Consider the following 17,969-nt stretch of genomic DNA (forward strand, 5'->3'; position numbering starts at 1 on the left):
AATGAGGTGGATGAAACTGGAGCCTATTATACAGAATGAAGTAAGCCAGAAAGAAAAATATCAATACAGTATACTAACGCATATATATGGAATTTAGAAAGATGGTAACAATAACCCTGTATACAAGACAGCAAAAGAAACACTGATGTATAGAACAGTCTTATGGACTCTGTGGGAGAGGGAGAGGGTGGGAAGATTTGGGAGAATGGCATTGAAACATGTATAATATCATGTATGAAACGAGTCGCCAGTCCAGGTTCGATGCACGATACTGGATGCTTGGGGCTGGTGCACTGGGATGACCCAGAGGGATGGTATGGGGAGGGAGGAGGGATCAGGATGGGGATCATATGTATACCTGTGGCGGATTCATTTTGATATTTGGCAAAACCAAGAGAATATTGTAAAGTTTAAAAATAAAATGAAATTTTAAAAAAGAAGTAAAAAAAAAAGAAGGCTGTGGTACACACACACAATGGAATATTACTCAGGTATTAAAAAGAATGCATTTGAATCAGTTCTAATGAGGTGGATGAAACTGGAGCCTATTATAGAGAGCGAAGTAAGGCAGAAAGAAAAACACCAATTAGTACATTAATGCACATATATGGAATTTAGAAAGATGGTTAACTATGACCCTATATGTGAGACAGCAAAAAGAGACACAGGTGTAAAGAACAGATTGTTGGACTCTGTGGGAGAAGGCGAGAGTGGGATGATTTCAGAGAATAGCATTGAAACATGTCATATGTGAAATAGGTCGCCAGTCCAAGTTTGATGCATGAGGCAGGGTGCTCAGGGCTGGTACACTGGGATGACCCTGAGGGATGGGATGGGGAGGGAGGTTGGAGGGAGGGTCAGGATAGGGAACACATGTACACCCGTGGCTGATTCATGTGAATGTATGGCAAAAACCACCACAATATTGTAATTAGCCTCCAATTAAAATAAAAATAAAACAGAATGACAAAAAAAAAAAAAAAAAGAAAGAAAGAAAAACACTGGTAATTGCTCAGAAATCCTTTACCCCCAGAGCTCTTGAAAACAACTGGTTTTTGGGTGTCTTTGTAATTCACTGCCTTTTAAAAAATCTACACGCTATTTATTGGCTTGCTCTCCTGGATGCCTGTTTCTCACATATAAATTTTTTAATGTTGGACTTCTGTTTTAAGTTCTGTCGTTTCTGTCTCCCTACCTTCTATACACTCCCAATCATTTATTTTCATTTTATGTCATTTTTCCTAAATATACATTGGCTTCTTCTATCTTGTAGTTGCACTATTCTGGTGAGGTAAACCTCTACATTTGTTTGTTTTAAAAATTAATTTATACTTCTTTAATTTTGAAGGATATATCACTGAATTTAGAATTCTAGTTTTCTTTTCCTTTCTTCATTTTTCCCTTTTCAGACTTTCAAATTGTGATTCGATAGCCTCCTGGTTTGCATACTTAATGATGAAGAACTGTAAGAAATTCGTTTTATATATACATCAGTTCACTTCAGTTCAGACTCTCAATTGTGTCCGACTCTTTGTGACCCCATGAATTGCAGCATGCCAGGCCTCCTTGTCCATCACTAACTCCTGGAGTTCACCGAAACTCATGTCCATTGAGTCGGTGATGCCGTCCAACCATCTCATCCTCTGTTATCCCTTCTCCTCCTACCCTCAATTCCTCCCAGTATCAGGGTCTTCTCCAGTGAGTCAACTCTTCACATGAGGTGGCCAAAGTACTGGAGTTTCAGCTTCAGCATCAGTCCTTCCAATGAATACCCAGGACTGATCTCCTTTAGAATGGATTGGTTGGATCTCTGCACTCCAAGGGACTCTCAAGAGTCTTCTCCAACACCACAGTTCAAAAGCATCAATTGGTCGGTGCGCAGCTGTCTTCACAGTCCAACTCTCACATCCATACATGACTACTGGAAAAAACATAACCTTGACTAGACGGACCTTTGTTGGCAGAGTAATGTCTCTGCTTTTAAATATTCTATCTAGGTTCGTCATAACTTTCCTTCCAAGGAGTAAGCGTCTTTTAATTTCATGGCTGCAATCACCATCTGCAGTGATTTGGGAGCCCCCAAAAATAAAGTCTGACACTGTTTCCCCATCTATTTCCCATTAAGTGATGGGACCAGATGTCATGATCTTATTTTCTGAACGTTGAGCTTTAAGCCAACGTTTTCACTCTCCTATTTCACTTTCATCAAGAGGATTTTTAGTTCCTCTTCACTTTCTGTCATCAGGGTGGTGTCATCTGCATATCTGAGGTTATTGGTATTTCTCCCAGCAATCTTGATTCCAGCTTGTGCTTCTTCCAGCCCAGCGTTTCTCATGATGAACTCTGCATAGAAGTTAAATAAGCAGGGTGACAATATACAGCCTTGATGTACTCCTTTTCCTATTTGGAACCAGTCTGTTGTTCCATGTCCAGTTCTAACTGTTGCTTCCTGACCTGCATACAGGTTTCTCAAGAGGCTGATAGGGTGGTCTGGTATTCCCATCTCTCAGAATTTTCCACATTTTGTTGTGATTCACACAGTCAAACACTTTGGCATAGTCAATAGAGCAGAAATAGATGTTTTTCTGGAACTCTCTTGCTTTTTCCATGATCCAGTGGATGTTGGCAATTTGATCTCTGGTTTCTCTGCCTTTTCTAAAACCAGCTTGAACATCAGGACGTTTACAGTTCACATATTGCTGAAGCCTGGCTTGGAGAATTTTGAGCATTACTTTACTAGCCTGTGAGTTGAGTGCAATTGTGCGGTAGTTTGAGTATTCTTTGACATTGCCTTTCTTTGGGATTGGAATGAAAACTCACCTTTTCCAGTCCTGTGGCCACTGCTAGTTGTCTGAATTTGCTGACATATTGAGTGCTGAACTTTCACAGCATCATCTTTCAGGATTTGAAAGAGCTCAACTGGAATTCCATCACCTCCACTAGTTTTGTTCATAGTGATGCTTTCTAAGGCTCACTTGACTTCACATTCCAGGATGTCTGGCTCTAGGTGAGTGATCACACCATCGTGATTATCTTGGTCATGAAGATCTTTTTTGTACAGTTCTTCTGTGTATTCTTGCCACCTCTTCTTAATATCTTCTGCTTCTGTTAGGTCCATACCATTTCTGTCCTTTATCAAGCCCATCTTTGCATGAAATGTCCCCTTGGTATCTCTAATTTTCTTGAAGAGGTCTCTAATCTTTCTCATTCTGTTGTTTTCCTCTCTTTCTTTGCATTGATTGCTGAAGAAGGGTTTCTTATCTCTCCTTGCCATTCTTTGGAACCCTGCATTCAGATGCTTGTGTCTTTCCTTTCCTTTGCTTTTCACTTCTCTTCCTCTCACAGCTATTTGTAAGGCCTCCTCAGACAGCCATTTTGCTTTTTTGCATTTCTTTTTCATGGGGATGGTCTTGATCCCTGTCTCCTGTACAAGGTCACTAACCTCAGTCCATAGTTCATCAGGCACTCTATCTATCAGATCTAGGCCCTTAAATCTTTTTCTCACTTCCTCTGTATAATCATAAGGGATTTGATTTAGCTCATATCCGAGGTCAGGGGCGGCGGCCGGGAGTAGCTACCCCACGCCCGAGGTCAGGGGTGGCGATCTGAGAGGAGCAATCCCACGTCCGAGGAGCGGTGGTTGCGTGGGCACAGGAGGGCTGAGAGGAGCTACTACACGTTCAAGGTCAGGAGGGGCAGCTGTGAGGAGATATCCCTCATCCAAGGTAAGGAACAGTGGCTGCGCTTTGCTGGAGCAGCCGTGAAGAGATACTCCATGTCCAAGGTAAGAGAAACCCAAGTAAGACGGTAGGTGTTGCGAGAAGCATCAGAGGGCAGACACACAAACCATAATCACGTAAAACTAGTCAATCTAATCACACAGATCACAGCCTTGTCTAACTCAATGAAATTAAGCCGTGCCGTGTAGCGCCACCCAAGATGGGCAAGTCATGGTTGAGAGGTCTGACAGAATGTGGTACACTGGAGAAGGGAATGGCAAACCACTTCAGTATTCTTGCCTTGAGAACCCCATGAACAGGCAAAATGATAGGATACTGAAAGAGGAATTCCCCAGGTCAGTAGGTGTTCAATATGCTACTGGAGATCAGTGGAGAAATAACTCCAGAAAAAATGAAGGGATGGAGCCAACGCAAAAACAATATCCAGTTCTGGATATGACTGGTGATAGAAGCAAGGTCTGATGCTGTAAAGAGCAATATTTCATAGGAACCTAGAACGTTAGGTCCATGAATCAAGGCAAATTGGAAATAGTCAAACAGGAGATGGCAAGAGTGAACGTTGACATTCTAGGGATCAGCGAACTAAAATGGACTGGAATGGGTTAATTTAACTCAGATGACCATTATATCTACTACTGTGGGCAGGAATCCCTTAGAAGAAATGGAGTAGCCATTTTGGTCAACAAAAGAGTCAGAAATGCCATACTTGGATGCAATCTCAAAAACGACAGAATGATCTCTGTTCTTTTCCAAGGCAAACCATTCAATATCACAGTAATCCAAGGTTATGCCCCAACCAGTAACACTGAAGAAGCTGGAGTTGAACTGTTCTATGAAGACCTACAAGACCTTTTATATATATATATATATATATATATATATGTATATATATATGTATGTATATATATGTATGCTAAGTTGCTTCAGTTGTGTCCGACTCTGTGTGACCCCAGAGACAGCAGCCCACCAGGTTCCCCCGTCCCCAGGATTCTCCAGGCAAGAACACTGGAGTGGGTTGCCATTTCCTTCTCCAGTGCATTAAAGTGAAAAGTGAAAGTGAAGTTGCTCAGTCGTGTCTGACTCCCAGCGACCCCATGGACTGCAGCCCACCAGGCCACTCCATCCATGGGATTCCCCAGGCAAGAGTACTGGAGTGGGGTGCCACTGCCTTCTCCATATATATGTGTATGTGTATATATGTATATATATATATATATATATATATATATATATATATGTATATATATATATATATAATAAAATGTCTTTTTCTCTTACTGTTTTCCAGACTTTAAAGAATATGCCTTAGTGAAGATGTCTTTTTGCTTACCCCGTTTGGGACCAGTTGTTACTGGTGACCAGTTTTATAAAATTGGGTGAAATTTAGACAACTATTTCTTCTTCACTCTCCCTATTCATTACAATGTTCCTACAGTCTAAAACACATGTGTGTAAGTTCATTCTATTTTCCTTTTTCCTCTGTACTTTAGTTTGGTTACAATTATTGTCTCAACTTTTAGTATTTTTGCTTCTGCAGCATCTAGTATATACAAATATTAAGCAAATTGTTTCAAATACTGCATTTTTTTATTCTTAAGAGTTTTACTTGTCTCATTTTGTACTTTGCATTCTTTTTCTCATGATCTTTTAAATTAAAGATCATATTAAATGAATATATTTATAATACAGACAAAAAATACAGTCTTTAAACCTTGTCTTAATTCCCTGATCTCTGCCATTCTAGATCTTTTTCTTTTGTATGTTTCTCTCCTAGTTATGGATTATATTTTTCTCTTCCATCTATGTAATTTTTTGCAGGAGGCTGCATATTTTGAACAGTAGTTCATTCACTGCTGGAGCCTGTGTTTTGTTTTGTTGAGTATTGAATTCGTCTGGTAGAGTAATTACTCAGGAATTAGCCTGATTCTTTTAAGATTAGTTTTACACTTTGTCAAAGCAAGATTAGAGTATTCCTTAATAATGATTCATTTTGCCTGGCCACTAGATTTACCCATATTTTGGCGTTTTCTCAGTAAACACATATTAAATGAAAACTCTTCACTCCACCTGCTATAAATTTGAGTGCCTCCAGTCCTATTTAAGTCCTGTATATATTATAGATCCTTTGCCATTATTTGCTTCACTTCATTTGGAGAAGGCAATGGCACCCCACTCCAGTACTCTTGCCTGGAAAATCCCATGGATGGAGGACCCTGGTGGGCCGCAATCCATGGGGTCGCTAAAAGTCGGACACGACTGAGCGACTTTCACTTTCACTTTTCACTTTTATGCATTGAAGAAGGAAATGGCAACCAGCTCCAGTGTTCTTGCCTGGAGAATCCCAGGGACGGGGGAGCCTGTTGGGCTGCCGTCTATGGGGTCGCACAGAGTCGGACATGACTGAAGTGACTTAGCAGCAGCTGCAGTAGCTTCACTTCATTAGTTCCATACATACACACATTGCTTAAACTCAGCCTCAGAATCAAGGAAGAAATCTAAGCAGATATTTGGATATATTTCTTTAAAAACCTTCCTCCTCACAGTATTCAGTTATACAAATTCCAGCTCCTTTTATCCCACAGAAATCTTAGGTAAATCTTGGATGATCTTATTGGGATCACCTGAGGGATACCACAAGATTCTCTTCATCTCACTCCTTATTAAATGAAATTCAGATAGTGCCTCAAAACAGAATACTGGGATTATCACAAAATTCAACTTGTCTGCCTTGACTTAGGAATCACAAAAATTCTCACACAACGTTTGAAAAGAAATATTTTCCATTTCTTTAAATAGTTTGAAAATTATTTCTGAGAGATTCTCAGAGAGCTTACTATAAATATTTAATTTCTTTTTTTTCTAAAGCAATATTATAGTTAGGAATAAATGGTAACTTTTAAGTGATTTTTCAAGATTAAAAAGAAATGACTAATGATCTTTAAAAATATATATCAAACTGAATATCTCTTTTATTGAGAAATTCTCTAATAAAACCAAGTAAGAGTCTGGGAAAGGAAAGTAATGCATAAATTCAGAGAAAAGAGAGAAGAGAAAGGCAGAGAAAATAAGAAAGAAGAGAAAGAAGTCTCTTAGGTAATGGTGATCTCCACAGAGAAGGATGAAAAATGAGGGAAGAAGAAGGAAAAGGAAAGAGTAATAATAAGGAGAGGATGAGGAGGAGGAGGAAGAGAGGAAAAACAAAAGAGGAAAAAGAATAAGAAAAAATAATGGTTATCTATCTCTAAGACTGAGACTAAGATTTGTTGAAAAATATCTTTATACTTGTGTTAAAATTCATTACCAGAAAAATGGAAAGTAGGACTTGCATAAGTGACATGCCTGTGAGCTCAGTTGCTCAGTGGTGTTTGACTCTTTGAGACTCCATGGAGTGTAGCCCACCAAGCTCCTCTGTCCATGGGATTATCCCCTCAAGAATACTGAGTGGGTTGCCATTTCCTTTTCCAGGGGAATCTTCCCAACTCATGGATGGAACCCTCGTCTCCTACAGCTTCTTAATTGCAAGCAAATTCTTTACTACTGAGCCACCTGGGATTTATATGACTCCTTAATGCCCTTTGGGCTTCACTGGTGGCTCAGATGGTAAAAGTGTCTGCCTGCAATGAGGGAGACCCGGGTTTGATCCCTGGGTAAGAAAGATCTCCTGGAGAAGGAAATGGCAACCTACTCCAGTACTTACCTGGAAAATTCCATGGATGGAGGAGCCTGGTGGGCTACAGTCCATGGGGTTGCAAAGAGTCGGACAAGAGTGAGCAATTTCACTTTCACTTTTTACTTTCATGCCTTTTTCTGCCCCCATCTTGTTCCTAAGTAAGCAAGAATATCTTTATAAATACAGATAATCTCTTGAATATGCGAACAGATTCAGACTCTATGTATTATTTTATATCTGCCTTGTGCTGTGCTGTGCTTAGTTGTTCAATCATGTCTGAATCTTTGCTATCCCATGGACTATAGCCTGCCCAGCTCCTCTGTCCATGGGGATTCTCCAGGAAAGAATATTGGAGTGGGTTGCCATGCCCTCCTCCAGGGGATCTTCCCAACCCAGAGATTGAACCCAGGTCTTCCACATTAGGAGTGGATTCTTTACCCTCTGAGCCACAAGGGAAAACCAACAATACTGGAGTGGGTAGCCTATCCCTTCTCCAGGGGAACTTCCCAACCCAGGAATCCAAATGGAGTCTCCTGCACTGCAGGTGGATTCTTTACCAGCTGAGCTACCCTGGAAGCCCCATATCTGGCTTACTTCACTCAGAATACTCATTTTGTGGTTATTCCATATTGTTTCATGTATGTGCTAAGTCCCCTTCAGTTGTGTTGGACTCTTTGTGACCCTCGGGACTGTGGCCCCCCCACCTTCCTCTGTCCAAGGGATTCTCCAGGCAAGAATACTGGAGTGGGTTGCCATACCCTCCTCCAGGGTCTCTTCCTGCCCCAGGAAGCTCACTCACATCCTCTGCAGCTCCTGAATTGCAGGTAGATTCTTTACCACTGAGACACTAGGGAAGCCCATTATTTCGTGTTTCTACAACCTATTTTTTATTCTTTATCATTGTGTATTATACCCTTGAATGTATATGCAGCAGTTTCTTTATCTTTCACCTGCCAATGAATATTTAAATTGTTTCATATTTTTGGCCTGTACCAACAAAGTTGTTGTGAACATTCATTTATAAACATTTATGTGTAAATTCTATTTTACTTCTTTTTCCTTGGAGAATAAACCTGGAACATAACAGGAAGCTTATTACTATATTTTCAAGGTACCCTAACACTGTTTTCCAAAATGGTTGTATCACTTTCTCAGGACAATTTCAGTTATATTCGTTTGGAGGATGGAATTTAGGAACATATATCTTTAATGTGTATAGTAAGTCTCATATGCCTCTGCTACAGCTACATTTTTACACAGATGAGTGTCTTCACTGTATGCTTTCTCAGTACTATTTAAGTACCTGTTTCCTATTGTTCTTTAGTCACTAAGTCATGCATTTCCTGCCTTGGCAGTTGGATTCTTTACCACTGGGCCACCTGGAAAGCCCACATGTGTATTTCAGTGTAAAAAAGGATGGCCCAACAAGAGAAGAATGACTGATATTATGGATCCCTTAAGAATTCCAGCCCTATCTCCTCTTATGATTTTATTTCCTAATTTAATTCCTTGAGCAGAAAGGGGTGGAGGGATGTAAGACAACCTAGCCTCTGACTGGTGAGATGTCCTTTGGAAATTTATGGCTCCAGTTTCCACAAATAAAGATCAGTGTGCACCACACAGTACAATATGAAAGGAGTCCCAATTCTGGTTTTCTTTCTTTCTTAACATTATGCTTTTATTTCAAATGAATTGCTAATTTCTTCCTTCTACTTTTCAGAGGAGAATGAACAGGAAAATATGTACCAATAAGGTATTTCACTGAGTACATTGTCATTCTCTCATCTATTTCTTATGCTCTTTCTTGCCTTCAGCTCTTAGAGACCATCTCTCTTAAAGGCAAACAGAAACATGTTTTTACATGATTTTATGTCAGTATCTTATTCTTCCAACCCAAGTTACCCATCTTCATTTGCTATTCAATTTATGGCATTATTATCTCTTTTGTACTTCTAGTCATGAGCACCAAGGATACAGAGACTTTCCATGAGCAGAATTTTATTAGTAAGATACATGACAAGTTTGTATATTCTAAATTGTTGATCTATCAGTTTTCTCCAAGTGAAAATTGAAAGTGGCTCAGTTGTGTCCTACTCTTTGTAACCCCATTGAGTATACAGTCCATGGAATGTTCCAGGTCAGAATACTGGAGTGGGTAGCCATTCCCTTCTCCAGGGAATCTTCCCAACCCAGGGACTGAATCCAGGTTTCCCACATTGCAGGCCGATTCTTTCCAGCTGAGCCACAAGGGAAGCCGATTTCCCCAAGTTAGGCTCCTCTGATATAGATCCCTCTTCAGTGACATATAACACCTCTTTTCTATTCCTTTGTTGTTGTTTAGTCACTAAATCTTGTTCCACCCTTTCAACATTAAAGGACAAAAATGGTATGGACAGAAATGGTAAGGAAGCAGAAGATAAGAAGAGGTGGCAAGAATACTCAGAACTATACAAAAAAGATCTTAATGATCCATATAATCATGATGGTGTGATCATTTACCTAGAGCCAGACATCCTGAAATGTGAAGTCAAGTGGGCCTTAGGAAGCATCACTACGAGCCAAGCTAGTGGAGGTGATGGAATTCCATTTGAACTATTTCAAATCCTAAAAAATGATGCTGCATTCAATATGTCAGCAAATTTGGAAAACTCAGCAGTGGCCACAGGACTGGAAAAAGTCAATTTTCATTCCAATCTCAAAGAATGAATAATGATGCTGAGGCTGAAGTTTCAATAGTTTGGCCACCTGATGCAAAGAACTGACTCACTGGAAGAGACCCTGATGCTGCGAAAGATTGAAGGTGGAAGGAGAAGGGGACAACAGAAGATGAGATGGTTGGATGGCATCACTGACTTGATGGACATGAGTTTAAGAAAGCTCTGGGTGTTCATGATGTACAGGGAAGCCTGCTGTGTGCAGTCCATGAGGTCACAAAGAGTCGGACAGGACTGAGCGACTGAACTCAACTGATACCAGTAAGCTTTCTCATGACTTTTGTAATGACACCTTCAGCCCTTTTTTCTTCCACATCAATTCCTACATAATTGCAGGTGTTTTTCTGAATGCAGTTTATCTCCTACTTTCAAGAATTTTATGCAAATGTATAATTTTTGTATAATTTTATATATGGCTTACTTCACTCAGAATACTCATTTTTCAGTTATCCATATTGCTGCATTTGTTGCATGTATCCACATCTGTTTTTTATTCTCTACTGTTGTGTATTATCCCATTGCAGTTGCATGCAATTTTTTATTCTTCTCCTGCCAATGAATATTTAAATTGTTTCACGTTTTTGGCCTGTACACACAAAACTGCTGTGACCGTTCATTTACAATGTTTGTGTAGAAATTCCATTTTGCTTCTTTTTTCTTGAAGAGGAAAGTCTGAATCATAATAGTAAGTTTATTTCTACATTTTGAAGCTATCATAACACTGCTTTCCAAAATGGTTGTACCAATTTCTCATGAAAATTTTCAGTTATAGTCTTCTTTGAGAATGGAATTTAGGAATTTATCTCTTTAATGTATATGTGAAGTGAAAGTCACTCAGTCGTGTTTGACTGTTTGCTATCCCATGGACTGTGGCCTGCCATCTTCGTCTGTTCTTTGAATTCTCCAGGCCAGAATACTAGAGTGGGTAGCTGTTCCCTTCTCCAGGGCATCTTCCCAACCCAGGAATCAAACCAGGTCTCCCACATTGTGGGCAGATTCTTTACCATCTGAGCCACCAGGGAAGCCTCTTTAATGTATATAGGAAATGTCATACGATTTCTGCCTCAGATATATTTTTGTACAGATGGGTGTTTCGCTATATGCTTCCCCCTCACTTTTTAAGTACCTATCGCCTGTTGTTGTTTAGTCGCTAAAACGTGTCTGACTCTTTTGCAGCTCTATGGACTGTAGCTGCCAGGCTTTTCTGTCCATGGGATTTCCAGGCAACAACACTCGAGTGGGTTGCCATTTCCTTTTCCAGGGGATCTTCCCAATGCAGGGATCAAACCTAAGTCTTCTGCATGGGCAGGTGATTCTTTACCACTGAGCCACCACCTACAGGTGGGTAGCCCACCTGTGTCCTACATGTGTCTATATCTGCATTTCAGTGTAAAAAACAATGGTACAACCAAAGAAGAAAGATTATAGCTTTGATTATGTAGACCTTTGTAAGCAATGTCTCTGCTTTAATGCTTAATAATTCCCATGAATAGAATTTTTTATGAAGATATGTGCCAAGTTTGAGTAAAGTTCTGACCTGTCAGTTGTCACCAACATAGTCTCATTTAACATAGATCTCTCTTCACTGTCACATAACACCTCTTTCTATTACTTTCCTGTTATTTAATTTAGAGCAATGAGCTCTTCCTTACTGGAAGGTATATGAGATTACATTATTCTCCTTTCACTTAAAAGTGAGGAATTATATCCTAAAAGGCATCTAAATTTAGGAAGGTTATAACTTGGCATACAGATTTATGTTTTAGTTTAGTAAACCCAGGAGAAATCAGAAAAGACAACATAGTTGACGTAACACCACCAGAGAGGTTTCCTCCAATAATGTAGGACAGTAAAAGTGTACCTTGTACACAAAAACTTGAATTCTATGAATTCTAAGGGCTCTTAAATGCTGTCTTTTAATAAAATTTAAATTCTAGAAATGAACTAATCTCTTGAAATTTGCATGAAATTTTAAGGGGCTTCAATAAAGCCTAGAGTCATATTATAGAAAAAAGATAAAAGAAGTATATAAAGCACAACTTTCTGACACTTTGCTTATGTAATCCTAGTATTTGTTTGGATCCATTAACTCATTTTTATAAATTATGTTTCCCCAAATACATGAGTCAGTCACCAATATCAATTTTATTCCTTGTATTTTCTGTTTATTTATTTATAAATAAATTTATATGTATTTATAAATATAAATAAATATATTTATTATTTTATAATATAATATAAATATATGTGTGTATATATATATAAATATAATATAAATAAAAATATATTTATAAATATATTTATCTATTTATTTATAAGAGGTTTGTTTGCTGAGAAATTTGCTACTATTATGTAAGTTATTGTGTAAGAAGTGGAGCGAATTTGGTTAGAGCCTTATCACTCAATTCTTCAATTTTTTGCAATAGGTGATAAAATCAGAGTGCACAGACTTTCAAATCTAATTTTGAAAGCCCTACAAATGTGTAACATAACCAATTTTATTGCAAATTTGTTAAGTGCAAATAATTAGAAATCATCAGAACCTGTATATATGTCTATCACTAATTATACAAATAATATTTCTACTTAAAAACATCTTGTTTAATCTGTCATACATATAGTATTTGTTATAAAATATCTTCCTATTTTACTAAATGCAGTTCAGTGCAGTTCAGTTCAGTCACTCAGTCATGTCCGACTCTTTGCCACCTCATGGACTGCAGCACGCTAGCCTTCCCTGTCCATCACCAACTCCTGGAGCTTACTCAAACTCATGTCCACTGAGTCAGTGATGCCATCCAACCATCTCATCCTCTGTTGTCCCCTTCTCCTCCCTCCTTCAATCTTTCCTAGCATCAGGGTCTATTTAAATGAGTCAGTTCTTTGCATCAGGGCCAAAGTATTGGAGTTTCAGCTTCAGAATCAGTCCTTCCAATGAATATTCAGAACTGATTTCCTTTAGGATGGACTGGTCTGATCTCCTTTCAGTCCAAGGGACTTTCAAGAGTCTTCTCCAACACCAAAGTTCAAAAGCATCAATTCTTCGGTGCTCAATTTTCTTTATATACCAAATGCATATTTAGTCTAAATTTTGAATTGGAAATTCCATACCTAGAAATTTTCATCTTACTTTTATTTTCTGTTGATTTTCTATGACATTTACTTTTTTTTTTTTTAACTTATCAGACATCCTTCAGTATGAAACTGGTAGTTTTTTTTTTTTCTAATCTTTATCTTTTGCAGAGGTATTTCCTAGAAATATATTAGTTTCCATTTTTTCCCTCTAGTACAGCCTTAAGTTACTATTTTCCAAATGTTTATCATAATTTCACTATGAGGTTGGTTAAATAAAGAGGGCTGGACTAAGAAGGATAGTGCTTTCTCTATTCAATAGAAAGCTTTCTTCAACTTGTCCTCTGAGATAGAATGCCCATGGTTTTGTTCAAGATTTTATCTCAGTTATTAAAGGAATGGTTCAAACTCCAAACCTGGTGAGAAAGATGTTTTTCTTTTTGATTTACACACTTTGCCTAAATTTCTTGTTGTCCTTTATATATTGATTACCCATACCATGTGTAAAACTGAGACTTGGTCCAATTTTCTTGACCACACTCTCAGATGATCCAATGTCTATAAATATTTTTCCTGATTGTGCCTATTTTTTTCCTCTTCCCAACCTTAGCTATTATTAATTTTTATTTTAATTCACTCAAACAGTAAATCAAGAAATTACTCTTTCTTCAGGATATTTTATACTACAATTTTGCTCAAGTAAACTTCACTGATAATGTATCTCTACAGTCTAAGGCCATTTTATGAAGTATTCCTACAATATTTTTTAGTACACCATTGTGGGAATTGTTTAAATTCTCATGACCCTGTGTATCAGACAGTGCTCTTCAACTTGAAGTGAATTTTTCATTTAAAATAGACTTCAGAGATTTCTCTGATTATTTTAAAAATATGCATTACTCGACAATATGCAGACACAACTGTCAGCAGATGTATGGCATTAATTGAATCTTCCTTATAATGTTAGAAATATTGTCATATATATACGTGTTTGTGTGTTTTCTCTCAAGCAGGAGAAAGGCTCAGTTCAAACATGGTGAGTAAATGTTTATATCTCAGGAAGTTTCATCCTTACAAATCTCTTGGGTCCTATCTTTATAGCAATAGGATACGATATGGGAATAAAAATTAAAAGGTCTACAGCTGGCAAAGAAGCCTTTGTTTTTCTTTCTTCAAATTTCTGTAATTTTGATGAATTCTCTTTGAAGTGTAAATGAGGATTATTCAGTATGTTCCTCCTTTTCTCCTTCCTGCCTTCTTGTCTTTGTTTCATGTGATCTCCAACTCTGTCCCTATCACCTTTTAGTGCTCCTATATCTACCTATCTCACACCTGATCATTTTTATTATCACATCTGAAATAAAATGGAATATAAAAAGGCAATATAGGGTAAAGGAAGTTCAAGGGATTCAAAAGAAGAAATGGGATAAAGACAGGCAGAAATGGAAAAGACAAGAGAAAACAGGCAGGGGAAAAGGTAAAGGATTTCCTATTTGTTCTTTTTCTGCTTGGAGGAATGCACCATTATATCCTGGTGAGTGATATGGGCTCTGATGAAGAACATCCTACTATCAAAGATATTTTAAAAGAACACCTACAATGTGCAAAATAATATACTGAAAATTAAAGGAACTCCAAAGTATACATAACATGAATTCCATAGATGGCTCATTAACAGAAAATAATGTGTTTGAAACATTAAATTTTAACAGTTTTTTGTTTGTTTGTTTTTGTCTTTTAATTGTATCTTACATTGTATTCTAAGCATATGTAGAGTGGTTTTCATCAGCTAAATGCTGAGGAAACTGACTTGAAAAATAAATCATTTGGTCAGAAACGCCATGTTCTCTATTTCCTCTCTAACACAGTAAATAGCTTCTAGATATTTAGCCTACAGGAATGTCAACCCCTCTGAGAGAGCTAGGAATAGGTCAGGTCTCAAGTCAAATGTAATTTAGTAGATTATAAACAGAAGTTCAAGGTATTAAAAGCATTTTCTTTGGTTGCTATTATTTTTCAATTAATCCTAGGCAGCTTATAATATTTTGGACAGACAGGCTGTATTTTTCAGATGGTGCATTCTCATGTTCACTTGCTCCTTGAAAATTGGAGGAAAGAATTCATAGCTAATGAGTACATAATGATCCACAAGGGTCCTTGCTCTTTGTGGGACAGTCTGGAGAAATGTTGTGGGGAAGTGAGCTGATCTACACAGGGTCAGATGAGTCCTCACAGAATGAGAACCCTCTGGCCCAGGCCTATTGAGACCCTTCCCAGAAACATGATGATCCACTTTTCTTTGCAGCAAATGTGAACCTTGGATGCAGCCACAGCTCATCCTGCCTTCCTCCTGTTTGAAGAGGGGAAACAAGTTGCCTGGCAGAAGAAGTGTCAGGATCTTCCCAGCTCCATACAGAGATTCCACTCCACTCCCCACTGTGCTAAGTCAGCTGAGCATCAGCTCAAGGAGATACTTCTGGGAGGTGCAGGTTGGGAACACTTGTTCCTGGGACCTGGGAGTTTGTAGGGTAATGTAAGAAGGAAGGGGAGGATCTCAATGACCCCATAGAATGGTTTCTGGGCCACCCCTCTTACTATAAGAGGAAAAACAAAGCGTGGGAAAGACTAGAGATCTCTTCAAGAAAATTAGAGATACCAAGGGAATACTTCATGCAAAGATGGGCTCAATAAAGGACAGAAATAGTATAGATCTAACAGAAGCAGAAGATATTAAGAAAAGGTGGAAAGAATACACAGAAGAACTGTACAAAAAAGATCTTTATGACCCAGATAATCACGATGGTGTGATCACTCACCTAGAGCCAGACATCCTGGAATGTGAAGTCAAGTGGGATTTAGAAAGCATCACTACGAACAAAGCTAGTCAAGGTGATGGAATTCCAATTGAGCTATTTCAAATCGTCAAAGATGATGCTGTGAAAGTGGTATACTCAATATGCCAGCAAATTTAGAAAACTCAGCAGTGGCCAAAGGACGGGAAAAGGTCAGTTTTAATTCCAATCCCAAAGAAAGGCAATGCCAAAGAATGCTCAAAGTACTGCACAATTGCACTCATCTCACACGCTAGTACAGTAATGTTTAAAATTCTCCAAGCCAGGCTTCAACAATATGTGAATCATGAACTTCCAGATGTTCAAGTGGTTTTGGAAAAGCAGAGGAACCAGAGATCAAATTGCCAACATCTGCTGGATCATGGAAAAAGCAAGAGAGTTCTGGAAAAACATCTACTTCTGCTTCATTGTGCGGGGAGCTGCCTGTGAGAACAGGGTCCTTTGTCTGAAGGACATAGCTCTGGGAGCTGCCTCAGTCCTTGAGGGTTTGCTTGCAAACATAGCTCTCTGTCCCTCCACCCCAGAGATTAGGTGATTATTTACTGCAGACACCTGGAGTTCTGTGCAAACTTCTCACACACAGGGAAATGTTATCTGGTGTAAGAAATAATAACAGGGTGCCATTCCCATGCTCTCAAGATTTCTTGTGACTGTTTGTAAGATGTATGGGTCAACCAAGAAAATGTTAACTGTCTTGTCTTTCTCACGCTCTCCTGTATAAATATAAGATGCTGAATAAAGTCAGTGTCAGACCGCTTCCCTTTGTGGAGACGTGTCTGAACCTCTCGACCCTATCTTTGTTGTAGAATTCTTTTGCTATAGTTTTCTTTCTCAGCCGCACCGTGCACATTCTCGGGACCTGATCAACTTTGCCAGCTGGCACTGGCATCATTGACTATGCCAAAGCCTTTGACTGTGTGGAATTTTCCACAATAAACTGTGGAAAATTCTTCAAGAAATGGGATACCAGACCACCTGAGCTGCCTCTTGAGGAACCTGTATGCAGGTCAGGAAGCAACAGTTAGAACTGGACATGGAAAAACAGACTGGTTCCAAATAGGAAAAGGAGTACTTCAACTTTGTATAGTGTCACTGTGCTTATTTAACTTCTATGCAGAGTACATCATGAGAAATGCTGGGCTGGATGCAGTACAAGCTGGAATCAAGATTGCCGGGAGAAATATTAATAACCTCAGATATGCAGATGTCACTACCCTTATGGCAGGAAGTGAAGAGGAACTAAAGAGCCTCTTGATGAAAGTGAAAGAGGAGAGTGAAAAAGTTGGCTTAAAGCTCAACATTCAGAAAATTAAGATCATGGCATCTGGTCCCATCAGTTCATTGCAAGTAGATGGGAAAACAGTGGAAACAGTGGAAGACTTATTTTTTTGGACTCCAACATCACTGCAGATGTTGACTTCAGTCATGAAATTAAAAGACACTCCTTAGAAGGAAAGTTTTGACCAACCTAGACAGCATATAAAAAACTATAGACATTACTTTGTTAACAAAGGTCCATTTAGTCAAGGCTATGGTTTTTCTAGTAGTCATGTCTGGATGTGAGAGTTGGACTACCCCAGACCTTGGATATGATAGTATACACAAATCTTCCTCTGATGTGGTGTTGGAGAAGACTCTTGAGGGTCCCTTGGACTGCAAGGAGTTACAACCAGTCCATCCTAAAGGAGATCGATCTTGAATATTCATTGGAAGGACTGATGTTGAAGCTGAAATTTCAATAATTTGGCCACCTGATGAGAAGAGCTGACTCATTTGAAAATACCTTGATGCTGGGCAAGATTGAAGACAGGAGGAGAAGGGGACAACAGAGTATGAGATGGTTGGATGGCATCACCGTCTCAATGGACATGAGTTTGGGTAAACTCCAGGTGTTGGTGATGGACAAAGAGGCCTGGTGTGC

This window comes from Bos taurus, chromosome 23, assembly GCF_002263795.3.
Source record: "Bos taurus isolate L1 Dominette 01449 registration number 42190680 breed Hereford chromosome 23, ARS-UCD2.0, whole genome shotgun sequence".
In the NCBI taxonomy this organism is placed as follows: Eukaryota; Metazoa; Chordata; class Mammalia; order Artiodactyla; family Bovidae; genus Bos; species Bos taurus.